Source organism: Camelus bactrianus, chromosome 11 (assembly GCF_048773025.1).
Source record: "Camelus bactrianus isolate YW-2024 breed Bactrian camel chromosome 11, ASM4877302v1, whole genome shotgun sequence".
NCBI classification, from domain to species: Eukaryota; Metazoa; Chordata; class Mammalia; order Artiodactyla; family Camelidae; genus Camelus; species Camelus bactrianus.
Window position 1 is genome coordinate 84,381,338 of NC_133549.1, and position 23,647 is coordinate 84,404,984.

The following is a 23,647-nucleotide window of genomic DNA, read 5'->3' on the forward strand; positions in this document are numbered from 1 at the left end:
CTGATTGTCAAAGTCTTTTATTTAAATAGATATTTACAAACGCAGACGGTTGGAGGGAGAGAGGAAGGGACAGAGGTGGACACAGATGGGTGCTGGACACAGACTAACACATGTCTGTGTATCCCAAGGGACAACTTCCACTCAGTGGCCAACTTCTTTTTGTGAATTACAGTGTATTGAGATTAGACCTGAAATGAGATTGAAGGAAAAAACCAAAGCTCTATAGCTTAAAGAAATCCTCACTTTCTAAAACATGTTCTGAGGAGGGCTAAATTGGGAAGGACCACGTTGGAATGGAACAGTGTTTCTCAGAAGCAGTGACACCCCTCCCTCTGGTGGCCATATGGGAATGGCACGTGAGCTGCTGGCTCCATGGATGTCGGACAAACAGGCAACATTCACACAAACACAACATCAGTCTCGCTGCTGGAAAAAAACAAATCCTCTAAGATCAAAATTCGGGGTTGCCTTCTATGTCCTTGTCTTGATCATGACATGACCGGCCACTTACCAAGGGCGGGGTCTCAGGGAGTGTTGATGGAGGCCCTGAGCTGGGCCCTGGGTCCACAGCAGACAAGGGAGAGGAGGCCGCTGCCTCACAGGACCTGCAGGGAGAGATTGGGAACATGCTGGGTTCACTTGTCCACATCCCCACCCGGTGTGCCTGGTACAGAGAAGTGAGTGTATCCAAACAAAGACATGTAGGGCACTTTGATGTTTCTATTAACAATAAAACACAAACACAACAGGCCGCAAGGAATATGTTATCACCTCTAAGAGTAATCCGGAATTGTAAATCACAGACACCTCAAGAACAGTGGGCGTCCCGGGCCTGAAGGCGACGGGAGGCAGCAGAGCCTGACTGATACTTACAGCGCGTCCCTCTGCTCTGGCTCTGGTGCTGTTGCAGGCAGGAGAGCTGGAGCTGGCTCTCCATCCAGAGGGGCTTCCCCAGCGGGTTCTGGAGCTGGTGCTGTAGCTCCAAGAAGGGAAACTCTCATCAATAGGACTGCTTTCCCACGTGTCTCCCAAAGCCAGGGGAGCCCTCACTGCTACTCAGTCAACTCTCACTCCCTGACTCCACCCCCAGGGAGTCTTCCCAGACTCTGCTCTGTGGGGTCCAGTGCCTTCCCCTCCCCACCCACCAGATCCCCCACCCTGCATCCTGCTCACCATCACTGTCTGCCTCTGGGAGCTCCAGTTGCTCCAGCTGTGCCAGGAGGAGGTGGGCCTGCTGCTCCAGGTCGGAGCCAGGCATGCTGAGCTCTACGTAAGCGACAATGGTCTTAAGGCATGGGAATTCTGGAGGCTGGTGGAAATCGTCTGGGTACTGGAACAGCCAGGTGCCCAGGATGGAGGACATGGCCCTGGGGGTAGTCAGGGGGACACCAGGGTCAGAGGCTTGGCCTTTCCTACCATGCTGGGCTCCCAGGGTAGCCCTGCGGGGTCCTGGGCCTTTTTGCCTTTGGCTCCTGCCCATCCAGAGGCCGGCTCTGCTCCATGTCCCATCTCAGCTGGCAGTGTGGGCAGAGGCGGGCTTGGACACAGAGGAGGGGCTGCTACCAGCCTTCTGAAGGGACAGCCCTGGCTCAATGGCGTGACCACCTGTCCACCGCTTCAGGGACAACTGTCACACTGCTATGTCCCTCTCCCTGCCCCTCCCCACTGGATGGCACATCTGTGAGGACAGGCAGGCTGTGCGCTCTGGGCACTGCCCTCTAAGGGACACGGGAGCTGCTCTATCAGTGCCTGAGCCAGGAGGGAACAGACAGGCTGTGTCGGCCATCCAGGCTGCCCACGGGCCTCCTAACTCCACAGACTTTAGCTCCTGCACCTGCTGGCTGCAGAATCCTCCAGGGACCCTGCCTGGGTCTCCTTCTGCCCCTGCCACTCAGCATCATCAGGATGGGCTCAGCTGTCCCCTGAGGCTCACTGGGTCCCCTGAGCACCAGCTGAGTCCCCACCATTGAGGCTCCACTAGATGGTGGGCAGGATGCTCTCCACCCCTTGCGTTCTGTGTCTCCCATAGGGCGTGTGGGCAGGGGTGGGATGTGTAGGGGATGGTTGTGGGTTTTCTTCAGGGTTGACTCTGTCTTCTGACCTCCCAGCTGCCCCTCACAGCACCACAGTCCCATCCACAGCTCTCTGGGTCTCGTCTCCTCTTTGCCAGGGGAAGCCCTAGGACTTTTGCTCTCAAACCAGACTCACTGGATATGTGGGATCCTGGATTCCACCCACCTTGGACCAACCAGAGAGCCCAGAGCTTCACACACTATTTGGGGAAGGAGTCCTTCCCGCTTCAATCCAAAAGACTCACTGTTTCAGCTGGTGCAGGGGTCCCCCGTCCTCCTCAGTAAAAGGGAGGATGCATCCGTATCTAGAGGAGAGCAGGAAGGCATCACATGGACTGTCCCGAGCACACGAGCTGGATGTGCTGTCTAGTGTGACAGTGTGACACCCGAGAGAATGGAAGCCCTGGAGGGCAGGGCTGATGTCTGCTCGATGCATTAAATGATGGTTGTTCCTAGAAAAGCCCCTGTCCCTGGGGGCCCTTCCTATACATTGGGGGAATGAGTGAGTGAGCCCACCCGGCCCCACAGCGCACATCTGAGTGGGCCTGGGACCCCACTTGTCCCTCCCAGGGATCCCTGCTCTCACTCTCCCAGGACAGGGACAGCTAATGGCGTCACAGATCCCCTTTGAAATGGGAAAACAGTTCCACCCAAGGCCAAAGTCCCAGTGACACAGGAGGCAGACGCTAGCTCTTGGGCAGGAGGACAATGACAAATTCGCACAACCACAGCCCCGCCAGCTGCTCTTGCCGTGAGCCAGGTCCCCAGAGAGCACCTTCCGTGAAGGTCTCCCTCTGATCCTACCCTCCTAGGGCCTGATCCTCTCTTGACCCCAGTGTGCAGGGGGGAAACTGAGGCTTAGGGAGGTAGAGGAACAATGCCTCATGGCACTGCTGGTAGGTGGCCAGGTCCCCAATGTCCCATGAAGACAGAGTGCTCACCTCCGGAACAGATGGTCCAGCACCTGCTGGGCGGTGGCAAAAGTTCGATAATTGCCCAGAAATGTGTTCACATAGGAGGGGTGGCCACCCAGGACGGCAGGCACCAGCTTTGCCACCAGCTTCTCCAGCCTGTGTCGCTGGAGGCTCCAAGCCCCGTAGGCTTCATCCCTGCTCCCTGATGGTCCAGCTCCCCCCTGGGGTGGAAAGAGGAGAGATGTGAATCAGAGGCAGCACCGGGGACCCCCAGGCACTTGGGGCTGGAGATTAGACCGAATCCTCAAGCCTCAAGCTCTTGTGACTGAGGTGGAACAGGGGAGCCCTGAGCAGATCCAAGGTTCTCGGCATCACCAGTACAAGGGGCGAAGGGCGATGATGAAATGCATCAGTGCCTCAGATCCCTGCGTCAGCACCGCAGTGCCGGCCCCTCCCTGCATGCACCACTTCATCCCCGTGACTGCTGTCACACATCCCATTCTAGGGATGAGAACACAGCGGCTGAGCCTGGGGTGGGTGGGCTCAGGATCTTCAGTTTAATGTGGACACGTGGGGATGCAGAAGAAACAGGACAGCGTGTAGAAAAATGCAGAAACACCCTTGACTGTACATATACTGAAGTTCTGTCCAAGTCTCTTTCTGAGATTCGGACTCATATGTGGGCACTAACTTTGCATCTGGCTAAGGCAGGGCCTGGGATGTGACGGCAGATGGGGGAGATGGGGCATCAGATCCCTTTGCCAGCAGCTCTCTTAAGAGGCAGCCCAGGGGAGAAGCGGGGCAGCAGTGGGGCCCGGGGCTTCCTGGGTGTGGAGTCTCCTCGCTCGCACTCACCCTCAGCGCGTCCTGGGCTCTGCTGCTGTCGTGGGGCACCTGCGCCTCCTGCAGGGAGGTGGCGCGGGGTTCTCCATGGACCAGGTCCTGTCCCATCCCGTGTGTTGAGTCCTGTAAATACAGTGCCCAGAGGCCAGGCAGCAGCCTCAGAACCCTGTCTGGTTGTCCGACCCATAAGAAATCTCCAGTGCTGACACACATCCACCACTGTCTGCACAGACCTCCTTCAGGGGCAGAAAAGCTGACAAAGTGGGAGCCTTGTATTCCCATTGACACAGAGAAGATGCCCCTCAGGAGTCCTCTTTCCCCCTTCTCAGCCCTGTCCTTGGGTGCGGCCATGACAGGACCACCAGGTTACCAAGTGTTCAACAAGCCATTCCTGCCCAGAGGGGACACCTCCTCTCAAGTCCCCCTTCAGCGACATGGAGATGAGGGAAAGCGGGCCTGCCCAGGGAGGGCCCCCAATGGAGGCCGGTCCCACACTGGCCTTCTCCAGGCCACCCTGCGTTACCTTAGGTGACCTGCGCAAAATAGGCCACAGGCGTCTGGGTGGAGGGTTCCACAGACGCCTACAGCCACCGAAGAACCTCGCAGTCCAGGGTTTCCTGGCGGAGAAGCCCCGGGAGACCGGGAAACAAGAGGAGAACATCCTGTGTCTTCAACTGTCTCCAGCCAAGTGCGCTGGCTCTGGAGCCGTCACTAGAATGTGGGTGCCTGGTAACCAGGTTCCATTTCGGTTGGGGTCTGTGAAGGATGTGATGTCACTTCCTGGGGTCCACTTCCTGGAAGCCCCTCCTCAGACAACACCTCCACACACTGCCCTATGGGCCGCTTGCCTGCTCACGCCCTTCTCCACGCGAACCCGCATCTTGCACAGTTATAGCAGCCCCGCCGTCTCTAGAGCTGCCGGGGAGGGTCTGCATGCAGCTTTGAGGAGACGCCCTGGCTTCCAGACTCCACCCCTCATACTTACCTGTTCTCCATCCTGGGGAAGTCCTGGTGTGTGTCCAGGCCCGTGTGTCTCCCCAGCTGCACAGTGGGAATGATTCTAGCAAGTACTTCTAGGGACGTCCTGAGGTGCAAGTGGAATAAGGCCTAAAAAATTGGAGAGTGATGTCACCTGGAGGTGTTGCCTGCGACCCAAGTTATCTTCCTCTGACTTCCTCCTCCATGGCTGTTCCTCTTAGGATGTGACGCGATAATTCTTATTCAATGTCATTGTACACGGGTGTCTATGTGTGTGTCTTTGTTGGTATGTGTGTGTGTGTGTGTGTGTGTGTTTGTGTGCCTAAACCAGTGCTCACACTCTGTGTCGCCAGTAGGAAACTGTCCCCGCACAGGAGAAATGGGCAATAGCATCCTGAGGTCTGAGGGTTTCAGTTCTCTAAAGCAAATGGAATGAGAAATTCTGAGGCCCTTGCTGGAAGTTTAGAGCTCGTGAGTCAAGGCCATGCAGGTAGCAGGGCTGGAACTGGGATTATAGACAGCCTGTGTCCACTGTGCACACTCAGTAGCACAGTCCTGGGAGCAGGAAAACTGTCCACTTCTCTGATTACACAGTCTGGCACGCTGAACTTCTCCAGCTGGATATGCAGAGACCCAGGGACAGATGGGCAGATGGAGGCTGACATCACTAGAGTGACGTGACCATCTCGTTGGCTGCTTCCTTGCCTTCATGGAGCTTCCGTCCACGTAGGAGGAAGGCCAGCGGGTAAACTGAATGACAAGGAAGGATGTAATCAGGAAGTAATAACTGCTCTGATGGAATACACTGGGGACGTGAGAGAGAGCAAGGCCACGGGCAGCATGGCACGGAGCAAATGACAGTAGGGACCTCATGACCTGGGGGCCCGAGATCCTCAACTCGGCATCAGAGATAGCAAGGTGAGGCCGAGAGAGGGTGCCCACCCACAGGGAGCTGGCCTCTACCTCTAGCTCCGTGTGGCGCTCTGGCCTAGCTGCTTACCAGGGTCACTGCCTCCTGTTCGTGGGCACAGATGCGGCTGGACTCCATTTCCCGGCCTCCCTGGCAGTCGGGCGCGCTCAGCTGTTGAGGTCTAACGGTGGCATGTGAACTTCAGCACAGCCCATAAAGATCTCCCACACGTTCCCCTTCACGTCCTCCTTCACGTCCTTGAGACCTGAGAAGCCATATGTCGAAGATGATCGATTCAGCGGATAAAAAGAACCTGGATCCCCGAACTCTGGCTAGGAGAAGAGCTACCCACCAAGGAAGATAAACCCATCTTGGACGTTACGCAAGGGAAGAAAAGCCCGGGATTGTATTAAGCCACTGAGATATTGGGGGTTACACGTTCAGGCAGCTCACACGCCACTGAATCGCTGAAGCCACTGTGTCATTGCCACGGCTGCTCATTTGGCCCTTTCTCAGCCTTATCGTATTACCACTTACCTTTTTACTTTCAGGTCACTTTTCCTTCCTATAGGTCCCACTCCCTCAACTGGGATGGCAACAGGGCAGTCAGAGGTTTGCCCTTGTAAGGTGAGTGCTTTCTCTGTTCTCTGCTCCTTAAAGCGGATTCTGCCTTCACTGCTGTAGCATGTCAATGGATGCTCTTAGGGCCCTTGAAGCCATTTGTACTTTTAGGTGGAGGAATGCTTATTGCTCTGTCTTTCAGTTTGCTTAGACGACATGCTTTCTACACTACCACGAATACAGTCCTTATCTCAGTCCTTCCCCAAATTGTGATCATGTCTGAACTAGCGGGGCCCGGGTGAGTATGACAGAACCGCTCATACGCTGCTGTAGCTGCTCATTTCCATGTCCGACTGTACGCTTTTTCAGGACAGGGAGTATTTCCTGGGCACCAGGCACAGTATCAGGCACATAGGAGGCGTTCAACGAATGCTCGCTGAAGGAACGAATAGGGTCACTCCACGTCGTCAAACACACCAGGATGCTATGGAAATAACCCGCAGCTTTTTCTCCCCCCTGCACTTTTTGGTATTTTATTTAAAAAGGTTGATTTATATAGACAGGTATTTGGGCAATTAATGAATCTTTCTTTATAATTTTGTCAATTTCCCATGTAGAGCACAATTTTTCAGGGATACATGAACATACCCATGTTCATTGGAACAATGTCTTTGGCTGTGAGCTACCACAAGATCTTGTATGTATTTCCCTGTGCTATACAGTATAATCTTGTTCATCTATTCTGCATCTGCCTGTCAGTGTGTGCACATTTCGAACTCCCGGTCTGTCCCGTCCCACGCCCCTCCCGCTTGGCAACCACAAGTTTGTTTTCTATTTGTATGAGTCTGTTTCTGTTTTGTATTTATGTTCTTTTCTGTTCCTTTTTTTCCCTTCAAAATCATCTTTAAAGCAACAGCCTAGGGAAGCCTGCTTCCAAGATGTCGAAGGCGTGGCCCGGGCTTCCCGCACAGAGCTTGGGGCAGGGGGCAGGGGCGGTATGGGCTGTGCGGGGAGGGCCAGAACAGGAGGGGAGAAATCTGCGGAGCAGGGGCAGGGGAAGGGCTGGGCCAGGAGCGGAGAGCCCGGTTGGGGCGGTCTCGGCTGTGCGGGGTGAGCTGGGGCGGGGGGCGGCGTCTGCTGCGCGGGGAGAGCCTGGGCAGTGGGCAGCCTCAGCCGGGCGGGGAGATCTGGGGCGGGGAGGACCGAGGCGGGGAGAGCCTGGGCGGGGGTCGTTCTCGGCCTCGCCGGAAAGCCGGGGCTTGTGGGGCGGGGCGATCTCGGCTGTGGCGAGACAGCCTGGGAGGGGGGCGCCCTTGGCCGCTCGGGGAGATCTGGTGCGGGGGTCGTTCTCGGCCGCGCCGGGAAAGCCGGGGCATGGGGCGGGGGGCGATCTCGGCTGTGGCTGGACAGTCTGGTCCGGAGGCGGCCTCTGCCGTGCGGGAGAGCCGTGGCGCGGGGAGAGCCGGGGCGGGGTTCGGTCTCCGCTGCGCAGATCGTGGCGGCTGGGGCCTGCGGGCGGGCTGCTGTGGACAGCGCTGAGCCGCCTGCCGAGACTGTTGAGAGGCGCGCGACTCCCGGAGGCTTGGCCTGAGGTGGCTGCTGGGGGCTCGGTGCCTGCCTGGAGGCCGCAGGGAGAAGGCGGGCCTGGGGCTGGGGCTGGGGCTGGCGGCCCTCCAGCTCCGACAAGGGACCTGTGCCCGCGCACTACCAGCTAGTCTTCACCTGCGATGTCTGTGGGACTGGGTACTCCAAGCATATCTCCAAGCTTGCCTATCACCAGGGTGTGGTCATTGTGACCTGTCCTGGCTGCCAGACCCACCACACCACCCCGGACAACCTGGGTTGGTTCTCGGACCTGGATGGGAAGAGGAATATTGAAGAAATCCTGGCAGTCAGAAGGGAGAAGGTATGCCAAGTGGCTGGCAAGGGGGTCCAGGAGCTTGTTTTAGAGGCTGCGGGGTCCCCCAAATCCACCAGTGCTGTGGCAGGGGCTGAGGACCAGGATCCCACCCACCCTGGCAAGAAGGAGACCAGCTGACTCACCTTCTGCCTTCAAGAACTATACTCTGGCCCTGGGCTGCTCTGGACGTGCCAATTTTTTTTTTTTTTTTTTTTTTTTTTTTTTTTTTTTTTATCAGTAGCTATCGTTTGCAGATGTGGGGCCTGGGGCTCTCCTGCTCTCCCTGGTTCTGGAGTCAGAAGGACTCCCGAGAACCCTCTGTGGGCTGCAGCTGGGGCCTTCTGCAGCTACAGGCCATGTCCCAGTGGGAAGGGGCTGGACTTGGAGTCTGCGCCCCTCCTGGCTGTGGCTGTGTGGCCTTGGGCAGGTCACTTTGCCCCTGTGGGCCTCTGTCTTCCTGTCTCCAGATGAAAATACTCAGAGCGCCACCTTGTCAGGAGGACAGGCAGAAAGACAAGACTCAGAACAGACATGGGGTGGCTCAGTCCTGCCCCAAATGTCAAGGTCCCCGTCTTGCTGGTTCTCAGGGATTCCAGGAAAGGATGGCCAGTTAGCCAGTGTACTTCCCGGGTGCAGGATCAGCACCCCCACACCCATCTGCAGATCTTGTCCCTCTGGCCAGACACAAGGAGGCCCCACAGATCCTTCTGTGGCACCTGCTGTCCCCTGGACAGCACTGGTGAACAAGTGCCAACTTCAGCCCTGACTTTTGGCCACTGGCCAAGCGGTCAGGAAAGCAGGCCACTCACTATCACCACTGACAGGCCAGGCAGCCGTGGTGACAAGGGGAGTGGGTGTGAGGGGTGCTTTCTGATGGGCGGTGGGCCGCGTGCCCCGCATTTGTCTCCCAGCCTTGTCTGACTGTCTTCTCAGGATGTTCCTGTGTTTATGAGAGCGTGTTTATTTCCAGAAGCCTTCTGGGCAGTGTGAGCTTCAGCATTAATCACCCAGCCACCATCTCACAGGATCCCAGCAGGATGCGCGCTCCCAGTTGCCGACCCCCTCGCCCCCGGGCCTCAGCATGGTTCTCGAGGCACTGGCAGTCTGTGCTCTGACTCGGTTACCCCCGTCCTTCCCCTTGGCGAACAAGCCTGGATTATTCCAGCCCAGAGCCCCCTGTTCCATTTGTGAAGTCCAACCTGGAGGCTGAGCCAGCAGCCCCACCACTGCCTGTTCTCCTGTGCCACAGAAGCCCCAGGCGACCCACAGGCCTTGAAATGCCTGATCTGCAGGGCTGGGTAGAGGCATGGCTGCTTTGCTGACCCTAGACGGTTAGGACCTGAATTCGGGGAGGTCCTGGCGGCTGGCTGGACTCTGAGAGTGCAGGGCTGGACCTTGGAGGGCCACTGGGACCAATCCCGCCCTCCACGCATGCGGAAACAGAGGCCTGTGGTTTGGACATGTATGCTAGCCGTTTTTTATTGTCTGTTTTCTGACACTTTGACATCTGGGTCCCACTGACCCTGGAGGGGCTGCCCCTCCCAGGGCTAGTCAGTTCCTAGAGACAGTGGAAGATGCCAGTGAGCACACCCAGGGCGGGGACAGACAAGTAGGGGCAGCCCCTCCACCCAGAGATGCTGATTCCTCCCACCTGCTAGTCCTGCCTCCCTGTTGCTCGCCAGGGAAACCACAGGAGAGGCTCTTGCCCACTTTTTCCCCTCCCCTGCCTCCTGACCCGCGAGGGCCCTGCTGATGCTCCTCCAAGGGCAGTGCCCCATCTGCACGGATGCTTCTCAGCCCAGCCAGGGCCCAGTGGTCCAAGTGAGCCCACTTTGTGCGAGGCCAGGCTGCCACTGACTTCAAGACTTCAGAAAGACATCTCAGATGCGAAGGGACCCATCACAGGAATGTCCATATGTTTTTCCTTCTAAGCCATGACTCAGGAGTAAAAGCAAAATAACATTGTGTTCAGATCCAAGAGACTCAGAGAGTTTGCCGCTGTCAGGCTGTCACTGAGAGTGAGGACGGTTGGATTGAAGGAAGAAATGAACGAATCCCAGAAGGAACGAGTGGAGAGTGAGACACGAGGTGGGGAAATGGGTGAGTGCAGGTCTGTCTGACAGTCATGACTGTGTAAATCAAGCATCGGGGGTTAGTAAGAACGATTATCATGAGTAATGAGAAGGCAAAAACCTCTGTGGTTCGGTGTTGTGTCCTGGCCATCACCGGCCACCCTACCAGGGCTCAGGAAGCCTGAGCTGAGGTAGAAAGGGCAGAAAAATACCTATATACTAGTCACTCATATCCATCTGTGTAAGAAGAATTGTGCACCATGAACAAGTGGGAAAGATTCCTGGAATGCAGGGTGGCTTCACCCTAGAAAAATGCATGAGTATGTACTCCATTCCATTAACAGTGTGAGGAGAAAAAACAGGATCATCCCAATGAATGCCGAGAAGGAAATGGATGAATTCACCACCATCTTCTGAATTTCATGGAAACATGAGAAATTTAAAGGGTCATATACACACAATGTTTTTTTTTCAATAACTCTAGCCCAACTGGATAATAACAATTTTTAGAAGTATCACAGCATTATATACTGCGTTATAGCACAATATCACTTCAAACTGTTCCTCATGCTGTGCGTCAGGTCTTTTAGAGCCTCATCAGAGAAATGGCTCCATTTAGTAGGGATGCTCATTGCAAGAAAAACATGCTTCCTTTATGCCATCGAATTTAACATAGATTGTTCAAGGAAACCCCCCCATTATGACAGTCATGCAGAGCGGTATTTCTCCACGTGGTGACTGATTCCTAAATTCAGTCCCATAGTGAAACTACAGGTCTGTAGGATCTAATATTCTGACTTTGGATCCCTGAGGGAGTCAGAGGTGTCCCCTGAGTCCTAGAGTGGAGAGCCACACAGCAGGAGAGTCAAGGGGGCCAAAATGAGAACGGAAGTGAGAGCAGATGGTGAGATGTGATGTGGGAGAGCCCTGGGATCATGTGGGTCCTGGCTGAGGGGCTCTGTGGGAAGGCCTTCAGGAGTAAACGGCCTGGCAGGTGAGGAAGGTGCCTATGTATGATGACCTCCTGTCAGGAAAGCTCCAGGAGTGGCCCCATTTCAAATATATTCCCGAACCTGTCCTATCTTCCCTCCCAACTGTATTCACTCAGCAATACGTGTACATCTTCTTGGCCAAGTGCTGGGCTGGAGATCTGTAATATGCTCAAAACCAGGCATAGACTCTGCTCCCAGGTGGCTGAGCGTTCGTTATACTACAATCCAGGGAAAGCCGTTGTAGGTAGAGGAGCAGGTAATTGAAATCAAAACCTGTCCCTCTCCCACAGTTCTTATCATCACTGTTCTTTCTTCTGACACTTTAGGATACACAGGATTGTAGCAAAGCGCCCCAGGCGAAAGCAGACTCAGTGCTCTGGGGATAGAAGTCGATGCGGACCCACCTTGGCTGTGCTGAGCAGGAGAACTTCCCCGGTGAGTGACTCTCACCGAGACCTACTGCCCTGCTTCAATTGTCTCCTAGGGATTCAGGGACAACCCCACTGTCCTGTGAGCAGACCTCTTTCTACCCAAATCTACATCACACACACACAAGGCAACATGAATTAAAATATCTCTACTACATTGCACTGATTGTCAAAGTCTTTTATTTAAATAGATATTTACAAACGCAGACGGTTGGAGGGAGAGAGGAAGGGACAGAGGTGGACACAGATGGGTGCTGGACACAGACTAACACATGTCTGTGTATCCCAAGGGACAACTTCCACTCAGTGGCCAACTTCTTTTTGTGAATTACAGTGTATTGAGATTAGACCTGAAATGAGATTGAAGGAAAAAACCAAAGCTCTATAGCTTAAAGAAATCCTCACTTTCTAAAACATGTTCTGAGGAGGGCTAAATTGGGAAGGACCACGTTGGAATGGAACAGTGTTTCTCAGAAGCAGTGACACCCCTCCCTCTGGTGGCCATATGGGAATGGCACGTGAGCTGCTGGCTCCATGGATGTCGGACAAACAGGCAACATTCACACAAACACAACATCAGTCTCACTGCTGGAAAAAAACAAATCCTCTAAGATCAAAATTCGGGGTTGCCTTCTATGTCCTTGTCTTGATCATGACATGACCGGCCACTTACCAAGGGTGGGGTCTCAGGGAGTGTTGATGGAGGCCCTGAGCTGGGCCCTGGGTCCACAGCAGACAAGGGAGAGGAGGCCGCTGCCTCACAGGACCTGCAGGGAGAGATTGGGAACATGCTGGGTTCACTTGTCCACATCCCCACCCGGTGTGCCTGGTACAGAGAAGTGAGTGTATCCAAACAAAGACATGTAGGGCACTTTGATGTTTCTATTAACAATAAAACACAAACACAACAGGCCGCAAGGAATATGTTATCACCTCTAAGAGTAATCCGGAATTGTAAATCACAGACACCTCAAGAACAGTGGGCGTCCCGGGCCTGAAGGCGACGGGAGGCAGCAGAGCCTGACTGATACTTACAGCGCGTCCCTCTGCTCTGGCTCTGGTGCTGTTGCAGGCAGGAGAGCTGGAGCTGGCTCTCCATCCAGAGGGGCTTCCCCAGCGGGTTCTGGAGCTGGTGCTGTAGCTCCAAGAAGGGAAACTCTCATCAATAGGACTGCTTTCCCACGTGTCTCCCAAAGCCAGGGGAGCCCTCACTGCTACTCAGTCAACTCTCACTCCCTGACTCCACCCCCAGGGAGTCTTCCCAGACTCTGCTCTGTGGGGTCCAGTGCCTTCCCCTCCCCACCCACCAGATCCCCCACCCTGCATCCTGCTCACCATCACTGTCTGCCTCTGGGAGCTCCAGTTGCTCCAGCTGTGCCAGGAGGAGGTGGGCCTGCTGCTCCAGGTCGGAGCCAGGCATGCTGAGCTCTACGTAAGCGACAATGGTCTTAAGGCATGGGAATTCTGGAGGCTGGTGGAAATCGTCTGGGTACTGGAACAGCCAGGTGCCCAGGATGGAGGACATGGCCCTGGGGGTAGTCAGGGGGACACCAGGGTCAGAGGCTTGGCCTTTCCTACCATGCTGGGCTCCCAGGGTAGCCCTGCGGGGTCCTGGGCCTTTTTGCCTTTGGCTCCTGCCCATCCAGAGGCCGGCTCTGCTCCATGTCCCATCTCAGCTGGCAGTGTGGGCAGAGGCGGGCTTGGACACAGAGGAGGGGCTGCTACCAGCCTTCTGAAGGGACAGCCCTGGCTCAATGGCGTGACCACCTGTCCACCGCTTCAGGGACAACTGTCACACTGCTATGTCCCTCTCCCTGCCCCTCCCCACTGGATGGCACATCTGTGAGGACAGGCAGGCTGTGCGCTCTGGGCACTGCCCTCTAAGGGACACGGGAGCTGCTCTATCAGTGCCTGAGCCAGGAGGGAACAGACAGGCTGTGTCGGCCATCCAGGCTGCCCACGGGCCTCCTAACTCCACAGACTTTAGCTCCTGCACCTGCTGGCTGCAGAATCCTCCAGGGACCCTGCCTGGGTCTCCTTCTGCCCCTGCCACTCAGCATCATCAGGATGGGCTCAGCTGTCCCCTGAGGCTCACTGGGTCCCCTGAGCACCAGCTGAGTCCCCACCATTGAGGCTCCACTAGATGGTGGGCAGGATGCTCTCCACCCCTTGCGTTCTGTGTCTCCCATAGGGCGTGTGGGCAGGGGTGGGATGTGTAGGGGATGGTTGTGGGTTTTCTTCAGGGTTGACTCTGTCTTCTGACCTCCCAGCTGCCCCTCACAGCACCACAGTCCCATCCACAGCTCTCTGGGTCTCGTCTCCTCTTTGCCAGGGGAAGCCCTAGGACTTTTGCTCTCAAACCAGACTCACTGGATATGTGGGATCCTGGATTCCACCCACCTTGGACCAACCAGAGAGCCCAGAGCTTCACACACTATTTGGGGAAGGAGTCCTTCCCGCTTCAATCCAAAAGACTCACTGTTTCAGCTGGTGCAGGGGTCCCCCGTCCTCCTCAGTAAAAGGGAGGATGCATCCGTATCTAGAGGAGAGCAGGAAGGCATCACATGGACTGTCCCGAGCACACGAGCTGGATGTGCTGTCTAGTGTGACAGTGTGACACCCGAGAGAATGGAAGCCCTGGAGGGCAGGGCTGATGTCTGCTCGATGCATTAAATGATGGTTGTTCCTAGAAAAGCCCCTGTCCCTGGGGGCCCTTCCTATACATTGGGGGAATGAGTGAGTGAGCCCACCCGGCCCCACAGCGCACATCTGAGTGGGCCTGGGACCCCACTTGTCCCTCCCAGGGATCCCTGCTCTCACTCTCCCAGGACAGGGACAGCTAATGGCGTCACAGATCCCCTTTGAAATGGGAAAACAGTTCCACCCAAGGCCAAAGTCCCAGTGACACAGGAGGCAGACGCTAGCTCTTGGGCAGGAGGACAATGACAAATTCGCACAACCACAGCCCCGCCAGCTGCTCTTGCCGTGAGCCAGGTCCCCAGAGAGCACCTTCCGTGAAGGTCTCCCTCTGATCCTACCCTCCTAGGGCCTGATCCTCTCTTGACCCCAGTGTGCAGGGGGGAAACTGAGGCTTAGGGAGGTAGAGGAACAATGCCTCATGGCACTGCTGGTAGGTGGCCAGGTCCCCAATGTCCCATGAAGACAGAGTGCTCACCTCCGGAACAGATGGTCCAGCACCTGCTGGGCGGTGGCAAAAGTTCGATAATTGCCCAGAAATGTGTTCACATAGGAGGGGTGGCCACCCAGGACGGCAGGCACCAGCTTTGCCACCAGCTTCTCCAGCCTGTGTCGCTGGAGGCTCCAAGCCCCGTAGGCTTCATCCCTGCTCCCTGATGGTCCAGCTCCCCCCTGGGGTGGAAAGAGGAGAGATGTGAATCAGAGGCAGCACCGGGGACCCCCAGGCACTTGGGGCTGGAGATTAGACCGAATCCTCAAGCCTCAAGCTCTTGTGACTGAGGTGGAACAGGGGAGCCCTGAGCAGATCCAAGGTTCTCGGCATCACCAGTACAAGGGGCGAAGGGCGATGATGAAATGCATCAGTGCCTCAGATCCCTGCGTCAGCACCGCAGTGCCGGCCCCTCCCTGCATGCACCACTTCATCCCCGTGACTGCTGTCACACATCCCATTCTAGGGATGAGAACACAGCGGCTGAGCCTGGGGTGGGTGGGCTCAGGATCTTCAGTTTAATGTGGACACGTGGGGATGCAGAAGAAACAGGACAGCGTGTAGAAAAATGCAGAAACACCCTTGACTGTACATATACTGAAGTTCTGTCCAAGTCTCTTTCTGAGATTCGGACTCATACGTGGGCACTAACTTTGCATCTGGCTAAGGCAGGGCCTGGGATGTGACGGCAGATGGGGGAGATGGGGCATCAGATCCCTTTGCCAGCAGCTCTCTTAAGAGGCAGCCCAGGGGAGAAGCGGGGCAGCAGTGGGGCCCGGGGCTTCCTGGGTGTGGAGTCTCCTCGCTCGCACTCACCCTCAGCGCGTCCTGGGCTCTGCTGCTGTCGTGGGGCACCTGCGCCTCCTGCAGGGAGGTGGCGCGGGGTTCTCCATGGACCAGGTCCTGTCCCGTCCCGTGTGTTGAGTCCTGTAAATACAGTGCCCACAGGCCAGGCAGCAGCCTCAGAACCCTGTCTGGTTGTCCGACCCATAAGAAATCTCCAGTGCTGACACACATCCACCACTGTCTGCACAGACCTCCTTCAGGGGCAGAAAAGCTGACAAAGTGGGAGCCTTGTATTCCCATTGACACAGAGAAGATGCCCCTCAGGAGTCCTCTTTCCCCCTTCTCAGCCCTGTCCTTGGGTGCGGCCATGACAGGACCACCAGGTTACCAAGTGTTCAACAAGCCATTCCTGCCCAGAGGGGACACCTCCTCTCAAGTCCCCCTTCAGCGACATGGAGATGAGGGAAAGCGGGCCTGCCCAGGGAGGGCCCCCAATGGAGGCCGGTCCCACACTGGCCTTCTCCAGGCCACCCTGCGTTACCTTAGGTGACCTGCGCAAAATAGGCCACAGGCGTCTGGGTGGAGGGTTCCACAGACGCCTACAGCCACCGAAGAACCTCGCAGTCCAGGGTTTCCTGGCGGAGAAGCCCCGGGAGACCGGGAAACAAGAGGAGAACATCCTGTGTCTTCAACTGTCTCCAGCCAAGTGCGCTGGCTCTGGAGCCGTCACTAGAATGTGGGTGCCTGGTAACCAGGTTCCATTTCGGTTGGGGTCTGTGAAGGATGTGATGTCACTTCCTGGGGTCCACTTCCTGGAAGCCCCTCCTCAGACAACACCTCCACACACTGCCCTATGGGCCGCTTGCCTGCTCACGCCCTTCTCCACGCGAACCCGCATCTTGCACAGTTATAGCAGCCCCGCCGTCTCTAGAGCTGCCGGGGAGGGTCTGCATGCAGCTTTGAGGAGACGCCCTGGCTTCCAGACTCCACCCCTCATACTTACCTGTTCTCCATCCTGGGGAAGTCCTGGTGTGTGTCCAGGCCCGTGTGTCTCCCCAGCTGCACAGTGGGAATGATTCTAGCAAGTACTTCTAGGGACGTCCTGAGGTGCAAGTGGAATAAGGCCTAAAAAATTGGAGAGTGATGTCACCTGGAGGTGTTGCCTGCGACCCAAGTTATCTTCCTCTGACTTCCTCCTCCATGGCTGTTCCTCTTAGGATGTGACGCGATAATTCTTATTCAATGTCATTGTACACGGGTGTCTATGTGTGTGTCTTTGTTGGTATGTGTGTGTGTGTGTGTGTGTGTTTGTGTGCCTAAACCAGTGCTCACACTCTGTGTCGCCAGTAGGAAACTGTCCCCGCACAGGAGAAATGGGCAATAGCATCCTGAGGTCTGAGGGTTTCAGTTCTCTAAAGCAAATGGAATGAGAAATTCTGAGGCCCTTGCTGGAAGTTTAGAGCTCGTGAGTCAAGGCCATGCAGGTAGCAGGGCTGGAACTGGGATTATAGACAGCCTGTGTCCACTGTGCACACTCAGTAGCACAGTCCTGGGAGCAGGAAAACTGTCCACTTCTCTGATTACACAGTCTGGCACGCTGAACTTCTCCAGCTGGATATGCAGAGACCCAGGGACAGATGGGCAGATGGAGGCTGACATCACTAGAGTGACGTGACCATCTCGTTGGCTGCTTCCTTGCCTTCATGGAGCTTCCGTCCACGTAGGAGGAAGGCCAGCGGGTAAACTGAATGACAAGGAAGGATGTAATCAGGAAGTAATAACTGCTCTGATGGAATACACTGGGGACGTGAGAGAGAGCAAGGCCACGGGCAGCATGGCACGGAGCAAATGACAGTAGGGACCTCATGACCTGGGGGCCCGAGATCCTCAACTCGGCATCAGAGATAGCAAGGTGAGGCCGAGAGAGGGTGCCCACCCACAGGGAGCTGGCCTCTACCTCTAGCTCCGTGTGGCGCTCTGGCCTAGCTGCTTACCAGGGTCACTGCCTCCTGTTCGTGGGCACAGATGCGGCTGGACTCCATTTCCCGGCCTCCCTGGCAGTCGGGCGCGCTCAGCTGTTGAGGTCTAACGGTGGCATGTGAACTTCAGCACAGCCCATAAAGATCTCCCACACGTTCCCCTTCACGTCCTCCTTCACGTCCTTGAGACCTGAGAAGCCATATGTCGAAGATGATCGATTCAGCGGATAAAAAGAACCTGGATCCCCGAACTCTGGCTAGGAGAAGAGCTACCCACCAAGGAAGATAAACCCATCTTGGACGTTACGCAAGGGAAGAAAAGCCCGGGATTGTATTAAGCCACTGAGATATTGGGGGTTACACGTTCAGGCAGCTCACACGCCACTGAATCGCTGAAGCCACTGTGTCATTGCCACGGCTGCTCATTTGGCCCTTTCTCAGCCTTATCGTATTACCACTTACCTTTTTACTTTCAGGTCACTTTTCCTTCCTATAGGTCCCACTCCCTCAACTGGGATGGCAACAGGGCAGTCAGAGGTTTGCCCTTGTAAGGTGAGTGCTTTCTCTGTTCTCTGCTCCTTAAAGCGGATTCTGCCTTCACTGCTGTAGCATGTCAATGGATGCTCTTAGGGCCCTTGAAGCCATTTGTACTTTTAGGTGGAGGAATGCTTATTGCTCTGTCTTTCAGTTTGCTTAGACGACATGCTTTCTACACTACCACGAATACAGTCCTTATCTCAGTCCTTCCCCAAATTGTGATCATGTCTGAACTAGCGGGGCCCGGGTGAGTATGACAGAACCGCTCATACGCTGCTGTAGCTGCTCATTTCCATGTCCGACTGTACGCTTTTTCAGGACAGGGAGTATTTCCTGGGCACCAGGCACAGTATCAGGCACATAGGAGGCGTTCAACGAATGCTCGCTGAAGGAACGAATAGGGTCACTCCACGTCGTCAAACACACCAGGATGCTATGGAAATAACCCGCAGCTTTTTCTCCCCCCTGCACTTTTTGGTATTTTATTTAAAAAGGTTGATTTATATAGACAGGTATTTGGGCAATTAATGAATCTTTCTTTATAATTTTGTCAATTTCCCATGTAGAGCACAATTTTTCAGGGATACATGAACATACCCATGTTCATTGGAACAATGTCTTTGGCTGTGAGCTACCACAAGATCTTGTATGTATTTCCCTGTGCTATACAGTATAATCTTGTTCATCTATTCTGCATCTGCCTGTCAGTGTGTGCACATTTCGAACTCCCGGTCTGTCCCGTCCCACGCCCCTCCCGCTTGGCAACCACAAGTTTGTTTTCTATTTGTATGAGTCTGTTTCTGTTTTGTATTTATGTTCTTTTCTGTTCCTTTTTTTCCCTTCAAAATCATCTTTAAAGCAACAGCCTAGGGAAGCCTGCTTCCAAGATGTCGAAGGCGTGGCCCGGGCTTCCCGCACAGAGCTTGGGGCAGGGGGCAGGGGCGGTATGGGCTGTGCGGGGAGGGCCAGAACAGGAGGGGAGAAATCTGCGGAGCAGGGGCAGGGGAAGGGCTGGGCCAGGAGCGGAGAGCCCGGTTGGGGCGGTCTCGGCTGTGCGGGGTGAGCTGGGGCGGGGGGCGGCGTCTGCTGCGCGGGGAGAGCCTGGGCAGTGGGCAGCCTCAGCCGGGCGGGGAGATCTGGGGCGGGGAGGACCGAGGCGGGGAGAGCCTGGGCGGGGGTCGTTCTCGGCCTCGCCGGAAAGCCGGGGCTTGTGGGGCGGGGCGATCTCGGCTGTGGCGAGACAGCCTGGGAGGGGGGCGCCCTTGGCCGCTCGGGGAGATCTGGTGCGGGGGTCGTTCTCGGCCGCGCCGGGAAAGCCGGGGCATGGGGCGGGGGGCGATCTCGGCTGTGGCTGGACAGTCTGGTCCGGAGGCGGCCTCTGCCGTGCGGGAGAGCCGTGGCGCGGGGAGAGCCGGGGCGGGGTTCGGTCTCCGCTGCGCAGATCGTGGCGGCTGGGGCCTGCGGGCGGGCTGCTGTGGACAGCGCTGAGCCGCCTGCCGAGACTGTTGAGAGGCGCGCGACTCCCGGAGGCTTGGCCTGAGGTGGCTGCTGGGGGCTCGGTGCCTGCCTGGAGGCCGCAGGGAGAAGGCGGGCCTGGGGCTGGGGCTGGGGCTGGCGGCCCTCCAGCTCCGACAAGGGACCTGTGCCCGCGCACTACCAGCTAGTCTTCACCTGCGATGTCTGTGGGACTGGGTACTCCAAGCATATCTCCAAGCTTGCCTATCACCAGGGTGTGGTCATTGTGACCTGTCCTGGCTGCCAGACCCACCACACCACCCCGGACAACCTGGGTTGGTTCTCGGACCTGGATGGGAAGAGGAATATTGAAGAAATCCTGGCAGTCAGAAGGGAGAAGGTATGCCAAGTGGCTGGCAAGGGGGTCCAGGAGCTTGTTTTAGAGGCTGCGGGGTCCCCCAAATCCACCAGTGCTGTGGCAGGGGCTGAGGACCAGGATCCCACCCACCCTGGCAAGAAGGAGACCAGCTGACTCACCTTCTGCCTTCAAGAACTATACTCTGGCCCTGGGCTGCTCTGGACGTGCCAATTTTTTTTTTTTTTTTTTTTTTATCAGTAGCTATCGTTTGCAGATGTGGGGCCTGGGGCTCTCCTGCTCTCCCTGGTTCTGGAGTCAGAAGGACTCCCGAGAACCCTCTGTGGGCTGCAGCTGGGGCCTTCTGCAGCTACAGGCCATGTCCCAGTGGGAAGGGGCTGGACTTGGAGTCTGCGCCCCTCCTGGCTGTGGCTGTGTGGCCTTGGGCAGGTCACTTTGCCCCTGTGGGCCTCTGTCTTCCTGTCTCCAGATGAAAATACTCAGAGCGCCACCTTGTCAGGAGGACAGGCAGAAAGACAAGACTCAGAACAGACATGGGGTGGCTCAGTCCTGCCCCAAATGTCAAGGTCCCCGTCTTGCTGGTTCTCAGGGATTCCAGGAAAGGATGGCCAGTTAGCCAGTGTACTTCCCGGGTGCAGGATCAGCACCCCCACACCCATCTGCAGATCTTGTCCCTCTGGCCAGACACAAGGAGGCCCCACAGATCCTTCTGTGGCACCTGCTGTCCCCTGGACAGCACTGGTGAACAAGTGCCAACTTCAGCCCTGACTTTTGGCCACTGGCCAAGCGGTCAGGAAAGCAGGCCACTCACTATCACCACTGACAGGCCAGGCAGCCGTGGTGACAAGGGGAGTGGGTGTGAGGGGTGCTTTCTGATGGGCGGTGGGCCGCGTGCCCCGCATTTGTCTCCCAGCCTTGTCTGACTGTCTTCTCAGGATGTTCCTGTGTTTATGAGAGCGTGTTTATTTCCAGAAGCCTTCTGGGCAGTGTGAGCTTCAGCATTAATCACCCAGCCACCATCTCACAGGATCCCAGCAGGATGCGCGCTCCCAGTTGCCGACCCCCTCGCCCCCGGGCCTCAGCATGGTTCTCGAGGCACTGGCAGTCTGTGCTCTGACTCGGTTACCCCCGTCCTTCCCCTTGGCGAACAAGCCTGGATTATTCCAGCCCAGAGCCCCCTGTTCCATTTGTGAAGTCCAACCTGGAGGCTGAGCCAGCAGCCCCACCACTGCCTGTTCTCCTGTGCCACAGAAGCCCCAGGCGACCCACAGGCCTTGAAATGCCTGATCTGCAGGGCTGGGTAGAGGCATGGCTGCTTTGCTGACCCTAGACGGTTAGGACCTGAATTCGGGGAGGTCCTGGCGGCTGGCTGGACTCTGAGAGTGCAGGGCTGGACCTTGGAGGGCCACTGGGACCAATCCCGCCCTCCACGCATGCGGAAACAGAGGCCTGTGGTTTGGACATGTATGCTAGCCGTTTTTTATTGTCTGTTTTCTGACACTTTGACATCTGGGTCCCACTGACCCTGGAGGGGCTGCCCCTCCCAGGGCTAGTCAGTTCCTAGAGACAGTGGAAGATGCCAGTGAGCACACCCAGGGCGGGGACAGACAAGTAGGGGCAGCCCCTCCACCCAGAGATGCTGATTCCTCCCACCTGCTAGTCCTGCCTCCCTGTTGCTTGCCAGGGAAACCACAGGAGAGGCTCTTGCCCACTTTTTCCCCTCCCCTGCCTCCTGACCCGCGAGGGCCCTGCTGATGCTCCTCCAAGGGCAGTGCCCCATCTGCACGGATGCTTCTCAGCCCAGCCAGGGCCCAGTGGTCCAAGTGAGCCCACTTTGTGCGAGGCCAGGCTGCCACTGACTTCAAGACTTCAGAAAGACATCTCAGATGCGAAGGGACCCATCACAGGAATGTCCATATGTTTTTCCTTCTAAGCCATGACTCAGGAGTAAAAGCAAAATAACATTGTGTTCAGATCCAAGAGACTCAGAGAGTTTGCCGCTGTCAGGCTGTCACTGAGAGTGAGGACGGTTGGATTGAAGGAAGAAATGAACGAATCCCAGAAGGAACGAGTGGAGAGTGAGACACGAGGTGGGGAAATGGGTGAGTGCAGGTCTGTCTGACAGTCATGACTGTGTAAATCAAGCATCGGGGGTTAGTAAGAACGATTATCATGAGTAATGAGAAGGCAAAAACCTCTGTGGTTCGGTGTTGTGTCCTGGCCATCACCGGCCACCCTACCAGGGCTCAGGAAGCCTGAGCTGAGGTAGAAAGGGCAGAAAAATACCTATATACTAGTCACTCATATCCATCTGTGTAAGAAGAATTGTGCACCATGAACAAGTGGGAAAGATTCCTGGAATGCAGGGTGGCTTCACCCTAGAAAAATGCATGAGTATGTACTCCATTCCATTAACAGCGTGAGGAGAAAAAACAGGATCATCCCAATGAATGCCGAGAAGGAAATGGATGAATTCACCACCATCTTCTGAATTTCATGGAAACATGAGAAATTTAAAGGGTCATATACACACAATGTTTTTTTTTCAATAACTCTAGCCCAACTGGATAATAACAATTTTTAGAAGTATCACAGCATTATATACTACGTTATAGCACAATATCACTTCAAACTGTTCCTCATGCTGTGCGTCAGGTCTTTTAGAGCCTCATCAGAGAAATGGCTCCATTTAGTAGGGATGCTCATTGCAAGAAAAACATGCTTCCTTTATGCCATCGAATTTAACATAGATTGTTCAAGGAAACCCCCCCATTATGACAGTCATGCAGAGCGGTATTTCTCCACGTGGTGACTGATTCCTAAATTCAGTCCCATAGTGAAACTACAGGTCTGTAGGATCTAATATTCTGACTTTGGATCCCTGAGGGAGTCAGAGGTGTCCCCTGAGTCCTAGAGTGGAGAGCCACACAGCAGGAGAGTCAAGGGGGCCAACATGAGAACGGAAGTGAGAGCAGATGGTGAGATGTGATGTGGGAGAGCCCTGGGATCATGTGGGTCCTGGCTGAGGGGCTCTGTGGGAAGGCCTTCAGGAGTAAACGGCCTGGCAGGTGAGGAAGGTGCCTATGTATGATGACCTCCTGTCAGGAAAGCTCCAGGAGTGGCCCCATTTCAAATATATTCCCGAACCTGTCCTATCTTCCCTCCCAACTGTATTCACTCAGCAATACGTGTACATCTTCTTGGCCAAGTGCTGGGCTGGAGATCTGTAATATGCTCAAAACCAGGCATAGACTCTGCTCCCAGGTGGCTGAGCGTTCGTTATACTACAATCCAGGGAAAGCCGTTGTAGGTAGAGGAGCAGGTAATTGAAATCAAAACCTGTCCCTCTCCCACAGTTCTTATCATCACTGTTCTTTCTTCTGACACTTTAGGATACACAGGATTGTAGCAAAGCGCCCCAGGCGAAAGCAGACTCAGTGCTCTGGGGATAGAAGTCGATGCGGACCCACCTTGGCTGTGCTGAGCAGGAGAACTTCCCCGGTGAGTGACTCTCACCGAGACCTACTGCCCTGCTTCAATTGTCTCCTAGGGATTCAGGGACAACCCCACTGTCCTGTGAGCAGACCTCTTTCTACCCAAATCTACATCACACACACACAAGGCAACATGAATTAAAATATCTCTACTACATTGCAC

General features: G+C 55.7%; 3 long non-coding RNA genes across 3 annotated transcripts; 1 reads left to right on the forward strand and 2 right to left on the reverse strand.

Moving 5' to 3' along the window:
• Nucleotide 1: 1 nt before the first annotated feature.
• LOC141579189 (uncharacterized) lies at nt 2-3,736 on the reverse strand. Its single transcript, XR_012510361.1, has 3 exons — nt 3,014-3,736; nt 512-2,377; nt 2-188 (listed from the first exon to the last, which is right to left on the reverse strand). It is a non-coding gene; the product is annotated as an uncharacterized LOC141579189 (long non-coding RNA).
• Nucleotides 3,737-5,220: 1,484 nt separating this feature from the next.
• Nucleotides 5,221-11,830, forward strand: LOC141579191 (uncharacterized). Its single transcript, XR_012510363.1, has 2 exons — nt 5,221-8,184; nt 9,112-11,830. It is a non-coding gene; the product is annotated as an uncharacterized LOC141579191 (long non-coding RNA).
• A 3-nt stretch (nt 11,831-11,833) lies between these two features.
• Nucleotides 11,834-15,872, reverse strand: LOC141579204 (uncharacterized). Its single transcript, XR_012510376.1, has 2 exons — nt 14,846-15,872; nt 11,834-14,209 (listed from the first exon to the last, which is right to left on the reverse strand). It is a non-coding gene; the product is annotated as an uncharacterized LOC141579204 (long non-coding RNA).
• Nucleotides 15,873-23,647: the final 7,775 nt, after the last annotated feature.